A 27,663-nucleotide genomic window follows, 5' to 3' on the forward strand; every position below is an offset into this window, starting at 1 on the left:
TAGGGAAAGTAACTCCGACTTTATGGATACTTACTTATTGTTGCTGCGCTCCACGCTGGGAGCATAGTGCCTCAGTTAAAAGCTTCCAATCTGGAAGATCCGCAGTTCTCGCCTTGACCCGTGCCCAGGTCAAATTTGGATCTACAGGTCAGCAGAAAAAATACCTTCATACCAGCTTTCGATGAGAAAACAAAAATGTCCTGTTAGAATGGTGAGAGATTGTGGAACAAAACTGTGCATATACAATTGGATAAATGTAGGGGAGGTAGGGGTGAAACGGACATGTTAAGGAAAACTTGAATTATATCTTTGGTAACACAAAACAAAACTTTGATGCAGTTTCTTGCAACTCAATATACTGCTTTTCTACCTAATAGACCTAATGTTTAACAAAAGAGTGTTTTTCATTTTTTTCGATGCGGGTATAAGGGACATGTAGTGGGGGTAATATGGACAGGTTTGTAGTATATTAAGCATAGAGGTTTATCGATCGCGAGAGGAATAATTTTATTCAATCAAGGTCTGAACCCATTACAAATGTTCCTTAAATGATGAAAAAATCGAATTAATCCACCTAGAAGTGATATAGTGCTTTTCAGTAGTATGAACGGACAGACTCTCAACTATTTTGCTTTTGGTTCCAGTCAGCTTCTAAACAGTCAACATTTGACGATTTGATTTCCATTTATAGACGCAGGGCACTCCTTAGGAATAGATTAAACAGACTTTTCACAGTTCATCTCACTCCCACTGGCAACTGTCCGGTTTACCCCACCAGTACAATTATTTCAATAATTTAAATTTTTCCACTCAAAAATGAATTTACTTTTCCGTTCAAACCTAATATCGCTCCTCTGTTAACTCACAAAACGAAATATAACCATCAGCGAATTGAATATTGATATTAAACAACTTAAAAAGCTAAAATTACATCCTCACGCGGAATGATGTATAATTTTTGGTTTTTGTTTCCTTTTTCGACTTTTGATCAGTATTCATTGCATTAACAGAAATCGGAAATTCAAAATTTAACTATACAAATCAACCACCTGTCCATATTACCCCCGCTGTCCGTATTACCCGCAGTTCCCCTATGTCTTCCTTCATAAACCCTGCTTCAACCCTGGTTCGAAGTCACTTGGTCCACTCCAAATTTAATTTTGAGCAGTGCACAATACAAAGATTATATAATTTCTTCGTAGACGTGCTCATTAATACAGAAATCATTTTAAAGACAGCCCTAAATCAGACAATTCCTTTCTCGAGGTTTGCTCTTGTCAACACATTCAGTTGACACATTCATTCCATTTTTATTTATATAGATAGAAGAAGATACAGGAATTCCATTAAAATCCATTTCCGATTTCGACCAAAAATCAATTTCGTTAGCGCAAACATCAAATGGACTAACAACGTTTGTCACTATGTAATTGTAGAACATATGCGAATTGTATATTCCGAATTTTCCCATTTTCCTTCAGCGTTTCCCGAAAATTTTCAACTGTCATGTTTGATTGGAATATGTTTGGTTGAAATATGTGTATTATTTTTACGGGACACCCTCTCCATTTCAGTGGAGGGAGGGGTGTCATACCATCATAGAAACATTTCTTGTATCCCCCCACATCCCAAATTAGGCGCCTTTTGTTTTATTAGTTCTCGAGTTATTTACTTTAAATTTACTTGATTAGTACATGAGTTATGCAAAATATTTTTCATTTGTGTGACAGCCCTCCACTTAGAGGGGAGGGAAGGGGCATGTAACCACCATAGACACATTTACTGCCTGCACATGCCAAATTTGGTTTCATTTGCTTGATTAGTTTTCGAGTTATACAGAAATTCATGTTTCAGTTGTATGGTAGCCGCCACTTATAGAGGAGGGAGGAGTGTTGGACCACTATAGACACGTTTATCGATCCCTTAAACCTCTATATGTCAAGTTTGAATCCATTTGCTTGTTCAGCCCCCATCCCCCCTGTTTAGAGAGGGAGAGGAGTGTCAAACCACAATAGAAACATTTATTGACTTCTTAAACCTCCACATGCCAATTTGGCTCCATTTGATTGATTAGTTTCCGAGTTATGCAGATAGTTATGCTTCATTTGTATGGGTTTATTCGTAAAAGTAGTAGAACATAGATCTCTGAATATAACATCTTTTTCCTTTCTGGTAACACTTTCCACATTGGAAAATTACTTTTTTTTATCTCAAATTCCTTGTCTGGAGAATTCTCATTACACAACTAAACATTCTTCTTCTTCTTCTTCAATGTCACTAACGTTCCTAGAGGAACTTCGCCGTCTCAACGTAGTATTACTTGCGTCATTTTTATTAGTACTTAGTTGAGATTTCTATGCCAAGTAACACGCCTTGAATGCATTCTGAGTGGCAAGCTCTAGAATACGCGTGATCACAGTGCAAGTCGGAGGAAATTTCTTTGACGAAAAATTCCCCCGACCAGAACGGCAATCGAACCCGAACACCCGGCATGTTAGTTATGACGCTAACCACTCGGCCATGGGAGGGATTAATAAATTGGTGCAATATGCTTTTAAGCTTTCTACTTTGGTACCTATTTGATTAAAAACATAAAAACACATCGAATAAAATGCTTTTCAAATGAATCAAACTTCGGACACTAAATCAAATTTCGGACAGATTGAATTCAAATTTCGGACACTTTATTTTGTAATTTTTTGAACGAAAATTACATTACACTTGATTATATTTTATAGTCAACGGCGAAACGCTTACCAAGCAATCACAGTAAACTGTTAACGATGATGAGAACTGATGAAACACGGGAGAAATTTAAATATTTATGAACGGGTAAATTCTACGTGCTCACGCTAAGGAAACGTCAAACACAAACGATAATGAGTAGTGTTGATGTTGACGGTATGAACGATTATGTTATAATTTAAATGTAGTTCTCATGTGAAGTGATAGTGAAACCAAGGGATTACTCTAAAGAAGCAATTGTGATATTAATTTGATAGTTATATCATCAGTGCATTAAGCATTTCAAGATATTAGAACAAAATGTCCGAAATATGATTCAGAACGGTATATTATCATGCAAATCAACATTACGCAGCAATTACCGAATGAAAAATCGTGATTAGGGGAAGGGAGGGTAAGCCCGCCACTGAGGATAAGACCGGCACCCCCTGAGTTTTACTAGAAAACTACTCTGATTAACTACGTTTTTGAATACTCTACATGTTAGTATTTATTATTTTAGACGTTTTCAATCACATCGAACCCACCGTGATCCGTCAATTGTCAAAATATAAATCAAAACAAACGCGAGTGCCGATGATATGTAGCCGGATGTAATTTTCCGTCAGTTAAGTTTAAGCTTTTATTGTTGAACGCGGTTTCAAATTCTTTTCCGTTGCTCCACAGTTTGTCCCCTGGATTGTTAGCAATCACTGGGATTCGAGTTGAGGTGAGTTAAAGCAATAAGAAATAGTCTTCTTGAAATGTGTGCTGTCGGGGTAAGTCCGTCACCCTTTCAGTGGGGGATCCCGGCATGGTTTGCGTTTAGTTGAAGGTTTCTAAGACATATTTTCCATCAATTTCAGATGCCTCGCAGCTACCAAAGGAAAACGAATCGAGGGAGTTGTTCCCAGGAGAACCTCACCCTTGCAAAAGAGGCTATTGTTAGTGGAGTTTCTATCAAACGTGCTTCCACGACTTTTGAGCTACTGATGTAAATTTAATGTTGGATTTAAGCTGTTCGATAAAATTAAATGAACTTCATCATTGAACGAAAAATAATGGCTGTATGGTCTTAACGAAAATAATAAACTAATTACAACTAAACATAATTTAATTAGTTTTATTGCCATCATAATCACAAAAACCTGAAAAAAATTACCTACAGTCATGAACTCATTCTTCTCTGTGATTTCAAGGCAAATCCTAGTGTGATTAAAAGCGTCGTATGACGGATATTGATTCAAGTAAGAAGAAAAACTGACCACCGGTAAGTGTTCAATGTGGTCCTAGATTCCATCAAACTTGTAATTGAATTGTGGTGTGGTTTGGTGATTTATTCTCCATATTCCATGTTCATCGGAACTTGTTCCGACCATATCTCCGGAATCGGTTGAGCGATTCGAACCATACTCGACAGCGACATTTAGAATTAGAATACCTGTCACATTCAAACTGGTTCATCTGTTGCCAAGTATATATATATTGAGAAATTGAGATGACGGTCTTACCCCATAGGATACCGGTGTTACCCCCATGGAGTGCCGGTTTCACCCGCACTGGTTGATGAGCTTCATTTTTATGGCAGTTTTTTAAATTGACTATTACTTGAGAAAATTACCGTTTAAATGTACTGATATTCCTTATATCTCATGGCAAACAAACTAGACCATGATTCTGTGGAGGAAACATATCAATATGTGCCCGCAGATCTCACAAAACAATACTTTTCCTTAGGGGGTCGGGCATACCCCCCATTCCCCTACTGTTTTTATTGGTACCAAAAACCATACGTTTTGTCTCGTATTCCGGAATAAAACTAAGTCCAAGAGTGTCGATTTTTGACAAAAAAGTAGAAGGCTCTGAGCCTAGGGGGACGGACGGAAGTTTGACGTTGGACTGTGATTGTTCAGAGCAGTTTTTTTTCAATTCTTTTTTTTTCTAGTGATTCTTTTCATTGCTCAGAAATAGGTTAGTTTAATTCTTTTGAAACTTCATATAGTAGCCCTGAAAAGGACCGTTGGTTATATGTACTCATAACCGTCAACCGGTTTGTAACGAACAAAAAAAGAAAATAAGCTTTTGGCAGGAACTTCAACTGTCTTACTGAAAATGATTAATGAATTTCAGTGTGACACATAACAGGGTGGAATGGTAGATGAAGTATATGTGGATCGGTAAAAAAATATATCGTCATTGATTACATTGAATATGAAGTTTATGGGGAAAAACAAAAAAACAAGTTGAAAATACTTACATACACATACAAATACAAAATACACATAAAATCACGAAGTTGATTTATTTTCAATGGATAGATGTGGTATTGTGATTTTTTTTTCATTGTCTTATTCTTATTATTAATCATATTCTAAGGCATCGGAAGCAGTAGCTTTTTCGGTAAAATAAAGGGTGTGTCACATCAAATTGCATCACGGAAAAAACGCTGTAGAAATTCGCTCAGTAGACCGATCCTTTTGAAAATTTTAGACAGTAAAATAAAAACTATTAAACAACTTTTGGCAATTTCTTTTTATTCACACTTCGAGCCCAAGCCCGTATGCTCGCACCTTCCTCTTTACCCAGTCCATAAGATTCTGTACAACGTCAGGTTGTAGTTTTTTGACGTAGGATTACGTCTTTCGGGAACATATTGGGGTACAAATTGAAAATCGAAAATCGATCACACCGTGAAAATTGTCCAATTTCAAACGCTTATTGCTCAGTCATTTCATGATGGATTGATTAAAATTTAGCGTCAATCGATTTCGATACTTCATAACAGTTTTTTATATTGAAGAAAATAATATATGTTCTGAAACTAACTATCGAACAATTGAAAAATCTTATCCCCTATCCTAACGGAAATACCCGATTCTGATTGGTCGCATTGACGACTCATGCGGCGGTTTCCTAACAGGGACATCAAAACCAAGCTGCCTGGGGGAAGTCGGTATTGCAAATACACGAAAGTAGGGGGGATTGTTCCCTAACAGAGACATCAAAACCAAACTGCCTGGGGGAAATCGGCATTGCAAATACACGAAAGTAGGGGGAGCTTTTGTTCCTACCGAATTGTGTTCCCTAACAGAGATATCAAAACCAAGGTGCCCGGGGGAAATTGGCATTGCAAATAGGTGAGTGATACGATCAATTCTAGCAAAAAAAATTTAAATTTGGAGCTTTAATGTTGGTTGCTTCGTGAAATTTCATATCAATGACCGATTGTGTATCGTGAAAAATTTAGCACAAGTGTAAGTGTAAAATTGTATATGGTAGCAGTTGTGTTAAAAAGGACTTTAAATATGAAACGATTTATTTCAATTTTCATGAATAAAAACCAACGTGTGCTCCCGTTCGAGAACGGATCGCTTGGTTTAAGCTGTCTGTTTTGTTATGTTCATTTTCACCCAAGGAAAGTTTATGCGGCGAGAAAAATTGGAAAAGTTAAGAAATATTATAAAAAGTGATTTCCTATATGCTCTACATTTAGTATTAGTTGTTGTTAGCCCAATTAAAATTCGCATTGGGTTGAATAAACACAAAAAAAGTAAAAATTATAAAAGAAAATTACCTTTTCAATTTCAAATATGTTTTCTCTATAATCAAGTAACAGATTCTTACTGATGAGAAATATTGATAATTGTTATCGGTATTGGTAATTATCTTATATTACATTGGTGAGTTTTTTTTCTTTATTTCATCCATACATAACACAGGAGGCATCTCGTCTAGGATCACAGAGGGCGATTTTCATCATATCTCGTTCCACTTCGGTATCTTTTATCTGATACGCATCATCCAACGACTGTTTACCATCCTTCAAACAAATCCCAACAACCAAACAAAAGGGCCGTTTTGTTCAGGGCCACCATATCATTATCAAAGAGTTAAACGATGTAATTCTTCAAACATATCCAAAATTAACAGATAGCCTAACGGAATCCTTCGTCAACTATACGGTCGTGTCTCGGACACAACCCTTCTGTGACTTTTTTGAACAGAAATCCATTTTCTCTTGAAGTCCGCCTCCGTTTTGACAACTTTTGGGTTCTTCCGGAGGGCCTGCTTCATAATCGCCCAATATTTCTCTATTGGGCGAAGCTCCGGCGCGTTGGGCGGGTTCATTTCCTTTGGCACGAAGGTGACCCCGTTGGCTTCGTACCACTTCAACACGTCCTTTGAATAGTGGCACGAAGCGAGATCCGGCCAGAAGATGGTCGGGCCCTCGTGCTGCTTCAATAATGGCTATCAATAGCGCTTCTGTAGGCACTCCTTAAGGTAAACCTGCCCGTTTACCGTGCCGGTCATCACGAAGGGGGCGCTCCGCTTTCCGCAAGAGCAGATCGCTTGCCACACCATGTACTTTTTGGCAAACTTGGATAGTCTCTGCTTGCGAATCTCCTCCGGAACGCTGAATTTGTCCTCTGCGGAGAAGAACAACAGGCCCGGCAGCTGACGAAAGTCCGCTTTGACGTAGGTTTCGTCGTCCATTACCAGGCAATGCGGCTTCGTCAGCATTTCGGTGTACAGCTTCCGGGCTCGCGTCTTCCCCACCATGTTTTGCCTTTCGTCGCGGTTAGGAGACTTCTGAACCTTGTATGTACGCTGGCCCTCCCGCTGCTTGGTCCGCTGGACGAATGAACTTGACAAATTCAGCTTATTGGCGACATCCCGGACCGAACTTCTCGGATCACGTCTAAACTGCTTAACTACGCGCTTGTGATCTTTTTCACTGACGGAGCATCCATTTTTGCCGTTCTTCACCTTCCGGTCGATGGTTAGGTTCTCGAAGTATCGTTTTAGTACTCTGCTGACCGTGGATTGGACGATTCCCAGCATCTTACCGATGTCCCGATGTGACAACTCCGGATTCTCGAAATGAGTGCGCAGGATTAATTCACGACGCTCTTTTTCGTTCGACATTTTTCCAAATTTACGAAAAATTGACAGTGAAGCATGGCCAACGTGATCTATACACTCTTATCTGATTATAAGCGAAAGCTGAAGATATAATTCCTAAAAATTAAATTTCTACAGCGTTTTTTCCGTGATGCAATTCGGTGTGACACACCCTTTAATGTTCGTTTGCAGAATATCACAATCAAGTCGTATTGGTTCTACTGCTCAATCTATCATAGAAAGAATTGAGTCATTGAGAATTATGAATATGAGTCTTGAAGATTATTAACATTTCACATCGTTTCATTTTTTTTTGTGATGCGGTATATTGCCGATCTCAATAAGTCTTCGCATGATAATCGCTGTCATCTTCCTAGTGTTGATATAATTTTTCGCTGTACCATGTTGGCGTAGCCCGGAAAACACCCGCTCAAGATGTTCTACACCCCGTTATATACAGAAGTAATTCGCTAAGTGGACTATCTTCAACTGGTCTTATCCATAACAGGGCGTACGTGAACTGGGCTGCAAAGCAGTTATGTATCAAAAATAGATGTCATCTTCAATTTGAAGTATTGCTTTCGCTGTTTTGCAATCCAGTTACCGAGTAAAAATCGTTAATTGCATTGACTTTCCGGCCCAACTAACGAACGATCATACTTTCCACGTTGCTTTGATGAAATCTTGCATAAAATTTGAGTGATGCATGAAATCTTACATCTGATTACCTCAACATGTTTTCGGAAAAGGTCTTGCTAATTTGTTTGATAGAACGAAATATTCCGCACAATTTTGTACTGCATACAACATATTCATGGGAACGAAGTTGAAAGAAAGAATATATAACACATGATTAACCTTCGTATCCGCTCGTAAAACATACCTCTTGTATTTATTAAATTACTCATCTGTTTTATTATTTTCACTCCTGATGTTTCAGCCGATAAAATTGCTGGATAAATTTGTCGTCCAAAATTTGTCTCCAAAAAATTACGAAATAAAATGTCCGAAATTTGAATTCAATCTGTTTGAAATTTGATTTAGTGTCAGAAGTTTGATTCTTATTCGCTTCATTTGAAAAGCATTTTATTCGATGATTTTTTCATGTTTTCAATCAAATAGGTATCAAAGTAGAAAGCTTAAAAGCATATTGAACTAATTTATAGAAAATATCAACCAAATAGTACTTGTGCATAAAGTTAAGATCTGTTTTCTGCATATATCGCATATATCGCAAGAACGATTCTGTGTAATATGCATTTGAAAACTCTTAATAAACGTTACATTTTCCGTAGAGCGTCTTGACGTTTCGTGCAATTTTAAGGCATCTGGCATCGAAAAATTGTTTTTGTAAAACTCGATTTCATGTGCTCCGCCCTCGGGTGATTTTACGGTTTTCAAAAAAATCAAACTTTGACGTGTTTGCGACACCAGTAAACAAAGTCGAATTGACCTGATATTTTCGCGGGAATTCAAATTTTGCACGAAGTCCCGTTCGAAAATTCGAAGGTCATTTTTTTCATTGGCACTCTAATAGACACTGAATGAAAATTATCGAACAGATTCGTCAATGGATTGTGTAAGTTTAGTGAAAGATTATACCAGAATAATGATAGTGTATGCGCTGCTGCTTCACTGCTATATCGAGGTTAAAAAGTGTAGAAGAACATACTACATACGGTGTAAATCTAACCGATGATATATTTTTCAGTACTTTTAGCGTGGAATTCTTATTAATCTTTAGTATATTTCCACACGCGGCGGCAGACGGTAATTAAGTGTGTGTGTCGAGCTAGTTTCCATAAGGTGCCCATGCTCAAGTTCTTGAAACTTGGACAATGATAACCCTTCCTCCAACTACAACAATTTAGTCTACTCAAACTTCTTTTTACGAGGGACTACGTCTAACCGGAGTATATGGAGGGTAAAGTGAAAACCTAAACATAGAACATGCAGGAAAAAATGAAAGATTCCGATTGCTTATAACTCGAAAATTTCTTACTGGATCGGAAAGATGTTTGCATCAATTGATACGGAATATTTCAACGACTCTATCGCAATTAAGAAAATGTTATTATTCATTAGATAAACAATTGAAAAACTGTAAAATGTTATGCGTTATCTAAACGCCCTAACTACCTCGTTTTTATTGGCCTGATTTAGGGTTTCCCCATCACAGCCATCATAACCCAGCAGCCTTAGGGAAATCAGCATTGCAAACACATAAACGTATGGGGACTTTTGCTCGCACCGAAATGTGTTCCCTAACACAGACCTCAAATCCATGGAGCGTGGAGAAATTGACATTGCAAATACATGCAAGTCAGGGGCATTTTTGTTCCGACTGAAATGTTCTTCCCCAGCACAGACTTCAGAACAAAGATGTCTAAGGAAATTGGCATTGAAAACTCATGAAGATCGGGGGTATTTTTCTTCCGACTCAAATGTGTTTCCCTAACACTGACTTCAGAATCAAGGTGTCTGAGGAAATTGGCATTAGATATTCATGCAGGTCAGGGGTATTTTTGTTCCGACTGAAATGTGTTTACCTAATAAAGACTTCTAAACCAAGGTGTCTGGGGAAATCGGCATTGCAAATACATGCAAATCGGGGTCATTTCTGTTCTGACTGAAATGTGTTTGCCTAACACAGACAGCAAAACCAAGATGTCATCATACCAAACGTAAAAGGACCGTCATTAAATTTACTTGTAACGAAGAACATGATCTGTTGCATGAATTGACCTTACATGGCATTATGCAATCTTTTTACTCACAAAGCAAATATATTGAATTCAATTGAGTTCGGAAATTGTTTCATTCAATCAAAATTTTAATCAATACTAACAAATGATCGGTGTTAAGTCAGAGCGAACCAAGTCACTAAAAATTTCGAGCTATTGATTGCATTAGGTTAAACATTTTGTAAAATGCATTCCACATTTTTCAGATTTGGAAAATCACGCGTACAGCAGGAATAACTTATCGAAATTGTTTTGAACGCTCAATGAAAACCCTTTATAGCATCAAACTTCAAACTGGTTTTTCTCGAAATCATAAAAATGTCACATAGTTCGGTCTGACTTAACACTGACCAAATGATTGCTAAGCTAAGGAAGTCCCACGTCAACCTTGCGATATATCGTAGATATAACCTACCCATTTTTTTTTCTAAATTAAATTGTTGATTCTACTAACCCGTTGTTGATAATTTTGATCTCATTTTTATTTTATATTGATCTCATTATTACAGGTAAACTTCGATATCACGTACATTTCACTTTCAAAATTGTACGTTGTATCGAATTGTACGTTATATCGAAGCATAATAAAGTACTCACAAACGTAGTCAATAATACATTATTGTGTTGCTGTTTTAGTAAAATTAATGAATAACTTTAATCGGAAGACGAGCCAGCCTTTCTCATGATGTTTTCCTTCGTACTGTTGATTAAAGCTTGATTCATTTAGAATCACAAAACCAGCTGTATTTCGGGATTTATTGAAGGTACAAAACTTGTTTTAGCATCACAATACAGGTAATTCATTGTTCTATCAGAAAAAAAACATTGAAAAAAAATTTCCTTTACACTTTGGAAATGTGTACGTTATATCGAGTGACGTTATATCTAGGGTACGTTATAACGAGGGTACGTTATATCGAAGTTTCCCTGAACATCGGTGAAAAAAGTTAAGCAAACAAGATTCCAGAAAAGCAAGCAGATCAAACGCAAAATAAAAGGAAAGAAAATAGGTATCAACTTAATAGCTATGCCAAAAACGACAGAAAGCTTTCTCCCGGAAGTTGATCGATCCATCCACCTTATCCCAGCTAGAGAAATAACACTCTCACGGGATTTTCCACAAAAGAAGAAAAACTAAATGTTTATGTGGATAACAGCAGACACAGTCGTAATGCGTGCGGGCGTGTGAGCGTCTTCGTGTATCAAACATAAATTTTTAAGCTCTATCAGCCCATCAGTGCCATATGGTGGCGAGTCGCAGAGATGTACCTAAGCACACTCGCGTTACGCATTCCATTCGCAGCCGGCGAGACGTCTCACTTGATGCCGCGGGAAGTCGATTTCGCTTACCATATTGTCAAGGTGAACTTTTTAAGTAGCTTCCTGTATTTCAATTTCTCAAGCGGCTGCGAAGAAAGTGGGTTGTGGGTTGTGAGCAGGGTTGCCAACTATTTTTTTGAAAAATCAGGGAGAATGAAAATAAAACAGGGAAAATCAGGATAGCTCATATTGGGTTGTCCGGAAAGTTCGTACCCATTTTTGAGAAAACAAAAGTATTATTTTTGAATTTTATATGCACAGTGTTGTTTTGCAATGAATTCAGGAAGTTCTGAAATCTTTCAGGTAGCCTAAACATTATCTAATTATGGAAGCTAATTTGTCCAGTTGCGAGCAGTATTTGTGGGAATGTATCGACTGGTTGCTTGGTAGAAGCTCACAATACAGAATTCCTCTCCAATACCACCTGAACCAGATCATAATTTTTTTCAGGTAAAGAGCGGGTCAGTCTGATTAAAAAAATCGATGCATAGATGAAACGCACAAGTCGTAACGATTTACGTAACCATGTTTCAACTGATGCACATGAACGGAGATTTTAAACATATGTAGTGTACCTGCTAATTCATTTGTCGTGTCTCACGGATCATTCTCACAACTTCTTGCTTTAAAAACAATTTAATATATATTATTCAAGAAATAAAATACTTTTTAATAATAATTACAGTTTAATAAAAAAAAATGCTTACACGTTCTTACTTCTAAAATTCTAATACATTGGATGTTATTTGCTGCGAACATTTAATGAAACCTGTATCGTTTTTATTTAACTGTACATAATACATTATTATGTACATTATTTGTACTGTAATAATATTTCTCTCATCGTTTCCGTCCCAATCTAATCTTCGTTTTATTGAGATTGAATTGCGAGAACTTTCGGGCATATGATTCTTATAGATTATATTTCTTTCGCGTTATCTTCAAAATTCGAAAAATGTCGACACTGTACCTTCGAAAATGCGAACAGATAAAGTATAATCGAAAGAAAGAGTAAGCATTGAATAAGCGCGGACCGGAATGCTTTTTAATGTAGACTATTATGACAGTTCTCATACACAACCAGCAAAACTCCCAGTATATTTATATGGATTTTTTTCTGAGCAATAAGTAAAAAGTAAAAAATGCAAAAAGCAAAAAGTAAAAAATCAGGGAAAATCATAATCATTTTATAAAAATCAGGGAAAATTGAGTGTTTGTCAGGATATCATGGAGCGTGCCAAAAAGTCTGGGAAATCCTGAAAAATCAGGAAGGTTGGCATCTCTGGCTGTGAGTGAAAGCGAGGATGAAAGTTCAGCACACACACATCGAGGAAGCTCAACAAGAGCAGCGAGGCTATGAACACATTGCGAAAATATGTTTTCCTTTTTAAACGAGTTGTTTGCACTTATCTTTTACGTTTGTGTATATATATGTGTGTGTGTGTGTGTGTGTGTGGGGAGTGGGGAGGGGGACAAACGCGCCCTCGTGAAGAAGCTGTTGCAGAGTGGAAAAACATTTGATGACACACTTTGGAACATGTGACTTGATTCGAAAAAAAATGTATTTGTACAGTTGAATGTTTACGTAAAGCATTCAAACACATCTGCTACTTCAGCTTTCCAGCCATCAGCGAATATCGATACTCTTAATGCTGAACAAATAAAGTTGTACAGCAGTGGATTAATTTCAAGATTTGCTCAAAGGTACGCTGTGCACGCAAACCTGAAGCCAAATTGATTGAGCTGATATAAGTATGATTTATTAACACCAGCGACTCGAGCTGCTTCTCCGCGCTGGAACTTTTATGGATATGGTTCCTTGCATATGGCTTTCCAAAAACAAGGCACAACTAGGACTTCTCGCGTGTTCACAAAGCATAAAGCGCTGCTCAATGCTAACTGAATATCCTGTACACAGAAAAAGCGTTTTATGGCGTTCACCAAGAAAATACTTCACCAGAAGTAGAAGACTTCAATCGAGTCACACTTTCGCTCGCTTTTTTTTTTTTTTTGTTGTCGTTATGATGAAATGCGGTAATAAAACCTTACCTCGGTGGGTTTTGTCCTCTTGTCGTGCAATGCCAGATTGAGACGACCTTCGGTCGCCCGGATCGTACAATTCTAGCTCACACTGTCCGTCTCCATTTGTTCCAGTGCAATGTCTTGGAGAAACACGCTATCGTGTGCCTTTTCACTGTCTACATTTATAGCCAAAACTTATTCTGTCCCCTCAGCCAGACGTGAATACACCTCAATTAATTTCGCCGACGCCAATTATCCAATCATTCACTTCCAACTGCAGCGCGGGGCGTTGTCGTTCACAAATTCACCGCCATCGTCGCGTGGGTTTGCGTCTGTAAATACAAGCTGAAAAAAAGGTTAATTTAATAATAAAAAAGAAACTTTCAATTTTCGTACTTTCTTCGTTCGCTTTCTGCCATTCGCTGCTGGTTGGCTGACTGGCAAACAACCCTTTTGCGGGACGTAAAACTAAAAGTAGGGCTTACATGGCAGGTACCATCACCACCTCCGCCACAATCCAAACCACAGCCACAGAGAGTGGCAACAGCCGCCCCGCATTGCCACGAGCCAGAGAAGCGGGAGGACAAATTTTCGCACACGAAAAAAAAAAAGTTTAAACGACCTTTTCGGTTTCTCTAGGCAGTCATAATTTTGTGCCCTTGCGACTCGATGGTGAGAAGCGGAGAAATGAGGGTGACGCGAAGAAAATGGCCATTGCCATCAAGAAACCATTTCGAAAGCTTCAGCAAAAATTTTCCCATGGCTTCTCGATTGTTGATGGGTCGGAAAACTTTGGGTAGGGAGCCGGTGAAAGGTGATGCTTTAGGTGGGATTCGTTCCGAGACGATGGAGTCGCATGGTTGGATGATGAATAATGCTCCGCCGAATCGAATGCTGAGCATTTGGCACTGATGAAAGGCGAAAATCATTCCGCTCGCTACTGTTTTAGTGAACAGTTCGTTTGGTCTGAGCTCTTGATTGTGTAAATTTAGGAAATGTGCTGCAGTTCTTCACGAAACGCCACTATAAAAATTCTCTTAATCTATCTTCGATTAGGGTAAGCAAGCCGTTGATCATTTGCCAATTGCCAATAAACTCGTTATCAAAGCTGAAGTCGAGCGAAACGTCAAAATTCCGCTCAACACATTGGGATTGATCGCGAACATCACTGACACAAACGCTTTCACGTCACTTACACTTCACTTAATCTTTTTGTGTCTATCATCATTGTCACGGACAATTGCGTGTAAAAATAAACTCCGTGAAGTGAATGAGTTCATTCCCGTTTATAAGAGACATGCCAGTTGCATAATTTCGGGCGTTTCAATGTTATGTCTGTTGCATAATTTCGGACGTTTGAACGTTATGTAGGTAAAATTAATAAGTGTATGAGATAATATTCGATTTAATTGAACGTATGTTTTAGAATGACTAGTTTGCGATTATACCTCGATGATGCGGTATTTTAATGCCAACTATTTGGACTAATTCCATGAATCATATGCTTGGTGCGTTAGTTTGCTGAATCAAACGCTGGTTCAAAGATGAGGAGGAATACTTGATTGCTCTTGAATTATGTAGTTGTTGAACATATGGGAATGTTATTTTATTTCCTCTTTCTATAAATTACTCTAGAGATAAAGCATGACTATCATGAGTTTCATAATCGATATCTCACAAACTCTTGTAGCTCTGTCTTATTCGTTTGAATAGTGAGAAGTACTTAGTATAGGTCAACGTTAAAATCATTTTTTAAGAACCGTTTCTACAACTTTGATGAATAATAATATCTTCTATATCTCAGAATAAACCAGAATTCATCCATCTCATGATCAGTATTATCTAAGTTACTCCCATATGGGATTCTGAAGCTTAATCCTTTTATCCTTCCCATTCTCGTGTAAATTGATATACGGGACATGAGGTTTGATATTATTATTTAAACAGAAACTAGTCAGTGGCGTCGGGCAGAAGCATAATTTTCATATGAAACACCTGATGAGTTTCAAGGAATTTGCCAAAAGCAGAAAATGATTCAGATTTTCTTTAGACGGATATCAAAATTATGGAAAAAAAATAGAGAATCACTCAAAAATTGTTAATCTAAAAGCTTTGCAATGATAGATTCATTTTTCCTTATTTGAAACTTAAACGAAACGAAAGATCAATGGTCTTATTCGATGTAACTATCGTCCTGATTCGGGTCTTGTCCACCAATTGCGAATGTTTGGATTACAAAAATCAGCTCTGCAATGTTGGAAAAAAAATTACAGTTATTATTTTACATTAAAAATATCAACAAATCAATATTATACATAATCAATCATAATGATCGTTATGGGCCAGTGGCCTTCATTGCCATTTTATGGGGTTACAACTCTCTGTTAGTCTAATCCTTAAAATAGAAACAAAAAATTTCTATTCATTTAGGACAATCGAAATTAGACCTTTCGCCATGTCTCAATCGGTCTACGGGAGCTACATTTTTAGTCCTCAATTACATCCCATAGCGCATTTATCGAATCCAAATAAACAAATTCACGTCCTCTGAGTACGTCAGGATTTCGTTCTAAAAATGCCACCAAGCGGATAAATTGCTGTTTGTTTATCTTTTCCTTCTTAGAAAGCAAGACACGATTCAAAATGTTAGCAAAAAAGCTAAATAAATCCGAAATTAAACTTACTCCATTCCGCGTGACTAGCTTTCACCATCTAAAATACAAGTGACAAATATATTTGTTTTTCCCCGTGGCGTGACAGTATCGTGATATTCATAATAACAACGAGTTCATCAAAGTTGTCACGACGGATGAACTCTTCCGGATTTTACACACACGGTGGCAGCCGTAATAACGTTGTATACAATTCACTTCGTTTTCACCGTGAAGTGACGTTCGTGATCAGGCCCATTGGCAGAACTATCTGAACTCGAAGTTTGAGAGAATCTATCCTCTGTAGCTATCAGCCAGATAGCCAAACACATGCAATAAAGGGTGTGTCACATCAAATTGCATCACGGAAAAAACGCTGTAGAAATTCGCCCAGTAGACCGATCCTTTTGAAAATTTTAGCCAGTAAAATAAAAACTATTAAACAACTTTTGGCATTTTCTTTTTATTCATACTTCGAGCCCAAGCCCGTATGCTCGCACCTTCCTCTTTACCCCGTCCATAAGGTTCTGTTCAACGTCAGGTTGTAGTTTTTTTTGAACAGAAATCGATTTTCTCTTGAAGTCCGCCTCCGATTTGACAACTTTTGGGTTCATCCGGAGGGCCTGCTTCATAATCGCCCAATATTTCTCTATTGGGCGAAGCTCCGGCGCGTTGGGCGGGTTCATTTCCTTTGGCACGAAGGTGACCCCGTTGGCTTCGTACCACTCCAACACGTCCTTTGAATAGTGGCACGAAGCGAGATCCGGCCAGAAGATGGTCGGGCCCTCGTGCTGCTTCAATAGTGGTAGTAAGCGCTTCTGTAGGCACTCCTTAAGGTAAACCTGCCCGTTTACCGTGCCGGTCATCACGAAGGGGGCGCTCCGCTTTCCGCAAGAGCAGATCGCTTGCCACACCATGTACTTTTTGGCAAACTTGGATAGTTTCTGCTTGCGAATCTCCTCCGGAACGCTGAATTTGTCCTCTGAGGAGAAGAACATTGGCGACATCCCGGACCGAACTTCTCGGATCACGTCTAAACTGCTTAACTACGCGCTTGTGATCTTTTTCACTGACGGAGCATCCATTTTTGCCGTTCTTCACCTTCCGGTCGATGGTTAGGTTCTCGAAGTATCGTTTTAGTACTCTGCTGACCGTGGATTGGACGATTCCCAGCATCTTACCGATATCCCGATGTGACAACTCTGGATTCTCGAAATGAGTGCACAGGATTAATTCACGACGCTCTTTTTCGTTCGACGACATTTTTCCAAATTTACGAAAAAATGACAGTGAGCTATACACTCTTATCTGATTATAAGCGAAAGCTGAAGATATAATTCCTAAAAATTAAATTTCTACAGCGTTTTTTCCGTGATGCAATTTGATGTGACACACCCTTTAGTTTCAAAGTGGTTCCACTTCTAATCCAATGAATGAGTCAGGGAAATATGTATATTTTCAGTGGAATAATAAAAATCGCATTCCTAAACCTGACTCCTTCAACCAAATGCTTCATTTTAAAATTGTGGGTTGTTCTTTCTATCTAATAAATAGTTTTGTTCGAACATTTTATTAACCCTCTAAAAACCAATTTTTTTATTTGCATGAAAAAACTATAGTCGATCATATTTTTGATGAGAAAATCGAAAAACATAATGACAATTTTTTGATGTCACGATTTTGTTTAATTACCGTTTTGTCTCATATTCCGAACAGCAAAAATGCAATAAAAAAAAAATCATAACTTTTAAACTACTGGATCAATTCATATGATAGATATATCAAATTAAAATCAATTAGCTAGTCTTTTTTGGAAAAATGTTTTTTGGATCGCAAAGAAAATTGGATTTTGCTTTTGTAATTATTGACTGTTTCTTATAGTTTACATGGTTTCGGGGCCAAGGGCACTATATCGGTATCGATACCTGTAAATGATGTTAAAATGAATGAAATGAATGAAAGAATGTCAGAATTTTGAATATTAAATTATTTATAACACTAATGTTCAGCAAAATTCACAATTAAAAATGAAGTGTTCGTTATTTGACTCATGCGTAGAAACTTGATTCATATTCCGAACACTAATTTTAATGAAGATTTCTGCATAAAATATCATTTTATTCATCCATTTAATGTAGATTCCTACCATTTCTAGCACTGAACATGAAAAAAAAACCATACAAAATAGTTGAAACAACTACAAAAACAGAAAAATTAACGATGCTTGTTTTTTACGGAATTTGTTAACGAAAACATTTTATCATTGGTTTTGACTGTTACTTTTTTGCGAATGCCTAATATTATGAATTATAGACTGTATCGATACCTGTAAATGATGTTAAAATGAAGCCTATACCTCAAAGAATGTCTGTGTTTTCATTATTCAATTGTTTATAGCATAAAAGTTCAGTAAATTTACATTTAAAAATGAGATGTTCGGAATTTGAGACAAAACGGTATACCCCAAAACCAGTAATTCGCGTAAAGGCGGGGTTGGGTATCTGGTCGAAAAACATATCTTTTTTCTTTTGAACTGCTCGTAGTGTTTATTCCTTATGATGGAAAGCATAAAAACATAAGCATAAAAATTCTGGTTTGCCTGCAGGCGTAAATTGATGTCGCATTTAAGGTATACGACATTTTTTTGTTCTTCGATTTCCTGATCATTGTACTATTCACCATCGCTTCCGAAGTCGTCATCAGGATCTACTTCGTCATGTCCCCATACTGTGCTGGAAAACAAACCTATAAAATACACAAAAATAGACTCAATTTCTGCAAAATAGCTGTATCCGATGTTAATTTTCAGTAGTCTTCTTCCCTTAGAGAGGGGAGAGAAGTGTCCATTCACCATAGAAACGTTTCGTGTCCCCTAAAATCTTTTTGTTGGCTCCATTTGCTTTATTAGTTTTCGAGTAATGCAGAATTTTGTGTTTCATTTGTATGGCAGATTATCGATTTTTCTTCATGAAAATCGCATATTGGGTTGGGGAAAAAGAAATGTCGTATATTGTCAATATATGGCAACACTTTAACATATCTTGTGTTGTACTTATCGCATCGGGTCATACTATACGGCTATTTGAAGACAACAATCTGTGCTAGAAGTGTCGTATTGACAATGCTGTGATTGTTCTTTTCAGTTTCAAGTTATTGCGCGTCAAAGATGGAGTCCACCAAGCAAGCAATTCGCCATATTTTACGTTTTTACTACTGCGAGGTAAAACTGCAACGAAAGCGGCCGAAAAAATTCGTGTAGTTTATGGACCCGATACTGCAACGATTCGCACAGCACAGTGTTGGTTTGATCGATTTCGTTCTGGTGTAGTGGCTGTTGAAGATACACCTCGTTTTGGTAGGAAAATCGTCGTGGAAACCGATCAAATCGTTGAAATCATCCAAGTAGACCGGCATGTGAGCACTCGCTCGATTGGCCAGGAACTGGGTATAGACCATAAAACCGTTTGGAACCATTTGCAGAAGATTGGATTCCAAAAAAAGCTAGATGTATTAGTGCCACAGGAGTTGACGCAAAAATATGTTTTAGACCAACGCCTGCGATGCACTGCTGAAACGGAATGAACTCGACCCATTTTTGAAGAAGATGGTGACTGGTGATGAAAAGTGGATCACGTACGACAACCTAAAGCGAAAAAAGTCGTGGTCGAAGCGCGATGAGCTGGCCCAAACCATCGCCAAGCCCGGATTGATGGCCAGGAAGGTTTTGCTGTGTGTTTGTTGGGATTGGAAGGGAATCATCCACTATGAGCTGCTCAACTATGGCCAGACCCTCAACTCGGTTCTCTACTGTGAGCAGCTTGACCGTTTGAAACAGGCGATTGACCAGAAGCGGCCAGAAATGATCAATAGGAATGGTGTTGTTTTCCACCAGGACAACGCTCGGCCTCACACATCTTTGATGACCCGCCAGAAGCTACGGGAGCTCGTTGGGATGTCCTATTGCACCCACCGTATAGTCCGGACATGGCTCCAAGTGATTATCATCTCTTCCGGTCCATGTAAAACGCTCTTGGTGATACTAAGTTGGCCTCAAAAGAGGCTGGCGAAAACTGGCTGTCTGAGTTTTTTGCAAATAAGAAGGGGGGGGGGGGATTATAAGGGGGTGGGGGATAATTAAGTTACCTTCATAATGGCAAAACAAGTTTGCGAACAAAACGGCGTATATTTGACTTAAATTGGATAATTTTAAGTATGTTAAATAAAGCGTCAAATTTCGATCAGAAATACGACATTTCTTGTTCCCCAACCCTATATAATCAATACGGGTTTGGGTTTATTGAAAAGCCCCAAGTCTCTAGTTGCGAATACTACCATAAGGCGTTGAAATTATTCGATTTCTTATGTAACGATTTTCCTCAAAGAGAAATTATGATCATGGTTTGTCCGGTTTTAGAAATCACTATTTTTAAATGAAAAAAAAAATCGAATTTTCAAGTAAATGTTGTATTTTTATTTGCATTATTGCTTGAGTTTGCTGTCATCATGTTGAACACCCATAATTTAGCCTTTCTTCAGAATATTGCATTTTCTTGGGCATTTTTAAAGTGTTCACCTTAAGACACTAAACACAGAGAAACTTTATTTCTGCTATGCGCGAAGGACACCATAAACAATTTGCAGCGCGCCAAACGGTTGCCATAGAAATCATGTGGACAAAACAACATTAGTGAGTCGGACAACTCATAATCTGAATTGAGGTCATCGAAATACGTTAATTACATGATTTAGCTGTGTAAATCTGAGACAAATGGTGTGCAATCATGATGTTTACAATATTTGTAAGTGTTATAATCCAGAAGAGGTCTGAATACGTGCCAAATAATCATCTGGTGATTGATTAAAAGTTAGCTCAAATGAGGAGCGCATTGACACCAAGAGAAGGTGTGTTTATAATCCTTTAAAACATGCGAATCCGTGAAAATATATTATAAAACTACTGTAAATCATGAAAAAGACAATTGTATTTATATCTTTTGAAACATTCGAATACCTGATTTGACACAGTTGCGCTGAATTAGAGCATTCAAAAAAGTGGACAAACCATAATCATACTTTCGACTGGACAAACCAAAATCATTTACCTTAGTATTGAATTATAGAGACTTTGAATGTTCTCAGTTCGCTCGCATTTAGCTTTGAAAAAGACCAAATTGGAAAGCTAACCTAAATTTTCGGACTTGAGAAAGGCCATTTGGAAAGCCTCGCTGTCGCCGATGTCTGGTCGCTGACTGGATAACTGATGAATGGTGCATATTCAATAGAAATAGCGAACGGTTTCTTTATACCCAGTTTAATTTTACTCAAAAAAAATTAGACAGATACTTGAAAATATAGTCTAGCGTTATCATGCTGTAAAATAAAATTGTCGTGTCTATTCTCCCATTCCGGCTCAAACGTACTAATTCTAGTCGGTACTGTATAGCACTGATTAAACAAAGAACAAAGAAACATCTGATGAATCATTCAGAGCTGTCGAACACTGCCAGTCGTTAGGAAAAAAGCACAATTTTTTTAACGCAAATGTGGTTGCGACTTTGAAAAAACATTGAACAGCGTAAAGCGGAAAACCCCTCATTTTCAAAAAACTAGAAATCAAGATGTATGAGATGGTTGATCAAATGGCATGATTAATAAAATACAATTAGGAGTTTGGCTCCTTCAAACTTATGTAACTGAGCCTGTAAAAATAAACGAATAAAAAAAAATACAATCAAAGAGGTACACTCAGTACTTCATTGGAACGTGTTTCGATCACGTTCTCATTGGAAATCTGGCACTAGTAAACCAGATTCAAGCATATATTTTTGTAGAAACAATGCGTTCCAATATTTTCCGCATTATCGTTGAATTAGCGTGTCTTATGACGGTGCGTTTGGCACTAGAAGCTGTTTTTATACTCATGTTCGGTGCTGACACACGAATCGCTATGGAAAAATTATTAGCGTCCCTCCTGGTGCTTCTTGTAGTAGCGAATTTGGTTCTCTTCAAAGCAGTGATGGAACGAAATAAGGAGATGTGAGTATCAGTACATATTCTATAAATTTCGGTAACACAACTAGATTATTTTAGCCCAACTACTTCAATCATTAATATAAACATGAAAATAAATCGAGAGCTTTTGGATCAGGAAGGCACAACCATTGGAATTGCTGGCGAGTCAGAAGAATAGTACTCGTTATAGGACATTTAACTATGATGTATATATTTTTTTTATTTTTGTATTATTTTAACTTCAATTCAAATACAGACCGAAAACTTCACTCATTTGGATTTTTTTTAATTCATTCTGCAACTTTTTTCAACTTTTTTGTTGGAGCACGTTTTTAGTGATCGACATTGATTTCAATTGGCCGAACGGAATGAATCAAACTCGAAAACGTATCATTTCCTGCTCGTATATTACCTTTATGTAAGATTAATTCTGCTCCATGCTATTCATATGTCCTCTATTGTCCTCATATATAATCTCTAACTACACTCAAACTAGCGTTGATAGAAAACATTGGCTGAAATTGGCTCATGGCTCTGAAATGTCTGGAGTCTACGCTGGAATTGATCATTCGCCTAATGGTAGTGACAAAGACTTTCTAGTATTTTTAGAAGACGTTTCTGAGATAAAACAGTGAAAAAAACTCATAAATGTTGGAGTAACTACTCGAAAAGTTCATTACAAACTATTTTACGAAACAAACTAACTACCATTGGAGAACAAAACTCTCTTCATAAGGCTGGCAAAAATCCAGAAGAACGGGTAGTGACTAATAGAATGTCTGACATTCCAACATTATTACATATTGGAAACAAGCTTGATAATAGCGAAACGTACTAAAAGCATCGATAACGGGAGCAAGTACAAAATATGGAGAAATATTTATGTACGTGAATTAACGAATTTCAAAAATCAATTTATCCAAAATGAAATTGCTTCAATTCAACATCAACCGAAGAAGCTGTGGAAGAAGATTAAAATTGTATTCAATAACGACATAGACATTGTTTTTGATGATGGTATGGTCAATGACACCGAAACAGCAGAAAAACTAAATAAATAGTTTACGTCAAGTGTACAAGAAATTCATAGAAGCATTGTTTTTCCAACGAAACAACTAAATTTTATTTTCCCTAGCCTGTTTTCCCAGTTGAGATGTTTCAGAGTCATTACCTTGGAAGAACTGCGGAGGTTGGTGATGGATTTAAGAAACTGTGCAAGAGTTGAAGATGTCAGCAGAAGAGTGCTGATAGATGCTTTTTATGTTATCAAGGAGCATCTTCTTTACATAGTAACGAATGAATGCTCCATGGCTAATGTCCGCATAGTTGGAAAAATTCTATCGTCATATCTGTTCCTAATATCTCAAATTCGTCTAAACCAGAACCGTAGACCAGTCAATATGTAACAATGTACGAGAAAATTCTAGAAATAGTAATAATAATAATAATAATAAGCGAATATAGCTTAATAATTAAAGAACAACTTTTGGAGCATATAACAAAAAACATGATTTTGGTTGAGGAAAAATCTGGATTCAGAAACCTACAATCGTGTGAAACGGCTCTGAATTTGTTGCTACTGAATGGAAGCAAGCTCTTGAGCTTTCCATTTATGTTGTAGCAGGATCTGCATTAAATTGGTTCGAGAGTTACCTGTACGGGTGAACACAGATCGCTAGGTATAGAGACTGTAAATCGTCATCGGAACCAGTTGAATTAAGGTGTCCCTGAAGGAAGTGCTCTGGGGCCTTGTTGTTCTTGCTGTACATAAATGACATCAAACGGGTGTTAACCTATAGCAACGTAAACTTGTTTGCTGACGACACAATAATATTCGTTGTGGCAGATACTTTGGAAGATTGTTACATAAAAATGAACCTGCAATATCTAGATGACTGGTTGAAGTAGAAGAAGCTAAAATTAAACATTAATAAAACTAAGTACATGGTTGTATCAAGATGTGCTATTGAAAGTAACAACTTTAATATAACTATTGATGGACAATCAGTGGAGCGGACGTCAACAATAAAATATTTTATGACGTAGAACTACGTCTTTCAGGTAGAGTACCAAACAAAAAACAGGTCACGTTTTTATGAAACAAAGTTAACGTCAATAATTGTTTTCAATAAGTTTTCGAGCTATGTAGAAATTTGTCTGTCATTTGTATGGCAGCTCCCCCTTAGAGAGGGGGTGGAGTGTGTAACTACCGTGGAAACATTTATTGTGCCCTAAAACTTCCATATACCTAAAGGGTGTGTCACATCAAATTGCATCACGGAAAAAACGCTGTAGAAATTCGCCCAGTAGACCGATCCTTTTGAAAATTTTAGACAGTAAAATAAAAACTATTAAACAACTTTTGGCAATTCTTTTTATTCATACTTCGACGCTCTTTTTCGTTCGACGACATTTTTCCAAATTTACGAAAAATTGACAGTGAAGCATGGCCAACGTGATCTATACACTCTTATCTGATTATAAGCGAAAGCTGAAGATATAATTCCTAAAAATTAAATTTCTACAGCGTTTTTTCCGTGATGCAATTTGATGTGACACACCCTTTAATATGGTTTCGTTTGCTTGATTAATTATCGAGTAATGCTGAAATTTGTGTTTCATTTGTATGACAGCCCCCCCTTGGTATCTAACCACCGTGTGAACATTTATTGCACCCTAAAACCTCCATATACCTTATTTGGTTTCGTTTTCTTGATTAATAGGTGTTCCCGTGGCCGAGTGGTTAGCGTCCCACACTATCATGTCGGGGGTTCGGGTTCGATTCCCGTTCTGGCCGTGGGATTTTTCATCAAAGAAAATTCTTCCGGCTTGCACTGTGGACACGCGTATTCTAGAGCTTGCCACTCCGGAGTTCATTTAAGGCGTGTTATTCGGCATAGAAATCTAAACCAAGTATTACTAAAAAATAAGACGCAAGTAATGCTACATTGAGAAGGCAAAAGTTCCACTGGAACGTTAGAGCCATCCACATTCTTGATTAATTCCACGTATCTTATTTGGTTTCGTTTGCTTGATTAATTCTCGAGTAATGCAGAAATTTGTGTTACATTTGTATGGCAGCCCACCCTAAGAGAGGGGGGAGGAGTATCTAACCACCATAGAATCATTTATTGCACCCTAAAACCTCTACTTACCATGTTTTGTTTCGTTTGCTTGATTAATTCTAGAGTTATGCAGAAATTTGTGTTTCATTTGTATGGCAGCCTCCCCTTAGAGAGGGGGTAGATATTGCGAAACACGTTCACTACACACCTTCGAGGAGCAAGTCCTCTGTATCAAAGTATACTAAGACAAAGAAGATACCAGTGCCAATGAAAATGGTCATCTCGAATTTCATAAATGTTCATCACCTCGAACACCCTATGCGAAATATCAGCTCAATCGTACTTAACCCATTTTAGGCCAAGCGTTCGAAAAATCGAACAGCAACTTTGATCATTTTTTTTTGATAATGTCTTTGGAAAGCTACCATATGGTAATGTTTTTGCACAAACAGATAGCTTAATTTATTAGCTACCACTTACTATCAAGTTCATTAGATTTTGTATAACTTTATTGGGCAATACATTCGATATAAAGCAAGTATGTTTGGAAGGTGTTCTTACTTTCAACTAAAAAACCCAATAAAATACTAAATTATGTGAACTTTTCTACTCTATTACTTTGATAAAAGAACATACATTGCAAAATGGGGCAAAAATCGTTCGATTGAGCCTCGTACAGGAAAATAACAGCCGGGAAAATTGAGTGTTCGAAAAATCGAACGTTGGCCATAACCAACATTTTTCTCTGCTGAATCAATACCAACACATCTAACCTCCGCATTTTGGTTCATTTACTTTGGAAGACGGAAGGTTTTTCATTTGTTTTTGCATTTTCATTTGTGAATGTTTGCAAATATCAATCAATTCGGTAAATATTATTGGAAATCCTTAACCTTAGGTAATGGCGGCCCGTAGAGTTTCGTGTGTGAAGGGCCTGGAGGAAATGATCAGTACATGTAACAAGGATTTTAATGAGATTACTGGTATAAATATTCTTCCGCCGGACCGAATAATAACCACCCAACCTTCGATTACATTGTTTTTTCGCATCATGTTGGTATTTTGCAGGTTTTGGAAAATGGATAATTGGAAAGAAATATTTCCTAAGCATAGTCATTTCTCCACGGCCAACAATGAAAGTAATAAGTTGAAATTACATGAAATAAGAAATGTCACATCTCACCTTAGGTGGATTAAATTAGGTTTATAATTAGAGACCTCTATCCTCCTGTGCTTGTTCGTCCGGGAATATAAAATTGATGCATTTATGAATACCGTATATTTGCTAATTGAAGTGATTTTCAGTTCGCAGTTTGTTTGTGCTTGCCAAAAAAAGTGCGGCTTTCGGCCAATGTTCGATTTTTCGAACAGTCATTTCCCAGAAAATAGGAAATAGGAATAGAAGATAGGAAAAACATAATTCTTGAACATTGGGGTTTCTTTAGCATCAATAATCGAAATTACACCAATGACTTTCATAAAAAAAAAAATTTTACAGTTTGGTCGTTAATGGGTTACGGAAGCGTGGCGCAAAGCGGTCACACAACCCGCACGCAACACAACATAACACTACGAGATAAGCAGTGATGACTAACGGGTTTAAGCCTTCCATGATGGTGCTTATTTCGTAGTGTTATGTTGTGTTGCGTGCGGGTTGTGTAGTGTAGTCAAGTGTAGCCATCAGATTACATTCTTCACGGTGGAGGAGTTTCACCCAAACAGAAAACAGAAAATGATATTCGGGATAATATGGAAATTACAAATAAATTGCCTTCTATAAATACTCATCCATGGTAGAAATGTGAAATAATAAGAAACAAAATTTTGTGTTGATTTTGAACAGAATTGTTTTTGTTTTGAATTTGAACCAATGGAAACGATAGAAAACACACAAACCATTGTTGATTAAACAGTGAACATTTCTTACTTGGTCACGCGTCGCCTCTGAATGGCAGTATGCCATTTGTGTGATTTCATTAACATGATCATTATATTTTATATTTCACTAGCTGATCCGGCAAACTTCGTCCCGCCCAAAATTTGTTTTTTGTTATCAATAGCAATAGAAAAAAAATCATTCACATTCACGTTTTCTTACTAAGCGCAAGTTCATGAGTCCAATCGCAGAACTGTTCATTGATTGATTTTCTAATCGACCCCGTTGAATTTACCTTTTACTAAAAAATTCCTAGTACTTCTACCAAAACTCATCATTATAATATC

General features: G+C 37.4%; 1 protein-coding gene across 9 annotated transcripts in view; it reads right to left on the reverse strand.

Moving 5' to 3' along the window:
* Positions 1-27,663, reverse strand: part of LOC129768148 (nyctalopin-like) — a 324,518-nt gene that overhangs the window by 274,425 nt on the left and 22,430 nt on the right. For 7 of the 9 annotated variants that reach the window (XM_055769594.1, XM_055769596.1, XM_055769595.1 and 4 more), the window contains exon 2: positions 13,740-14,044. The gene's annotated coding sequence lies outside the window, so the exon portion shown is untranslated. Of the gene's footprint in view, positions 1-13,739; positions 14,058-27,663 lie in introns of all 9 variants that reach the window. The other 2 variants (XM_055769591.1, XM_055769593.1) reach the window with 1 other exon arrangement.

This window comes from Toxorhynchites rutilus, chromosome 2 (assembly GCF_029784135.1).
Source record: "Toxorhynchites rutilus septentrionalis strain SRP chromosome 2, ASM2978413v1, whole genome shotgun sequence".
NCBI lineage: Eukaryota > Metazoa > Arthropoda > Insecta > Diptera > Culicidae > Toxorhynchites > Toxorhynchites rutilus.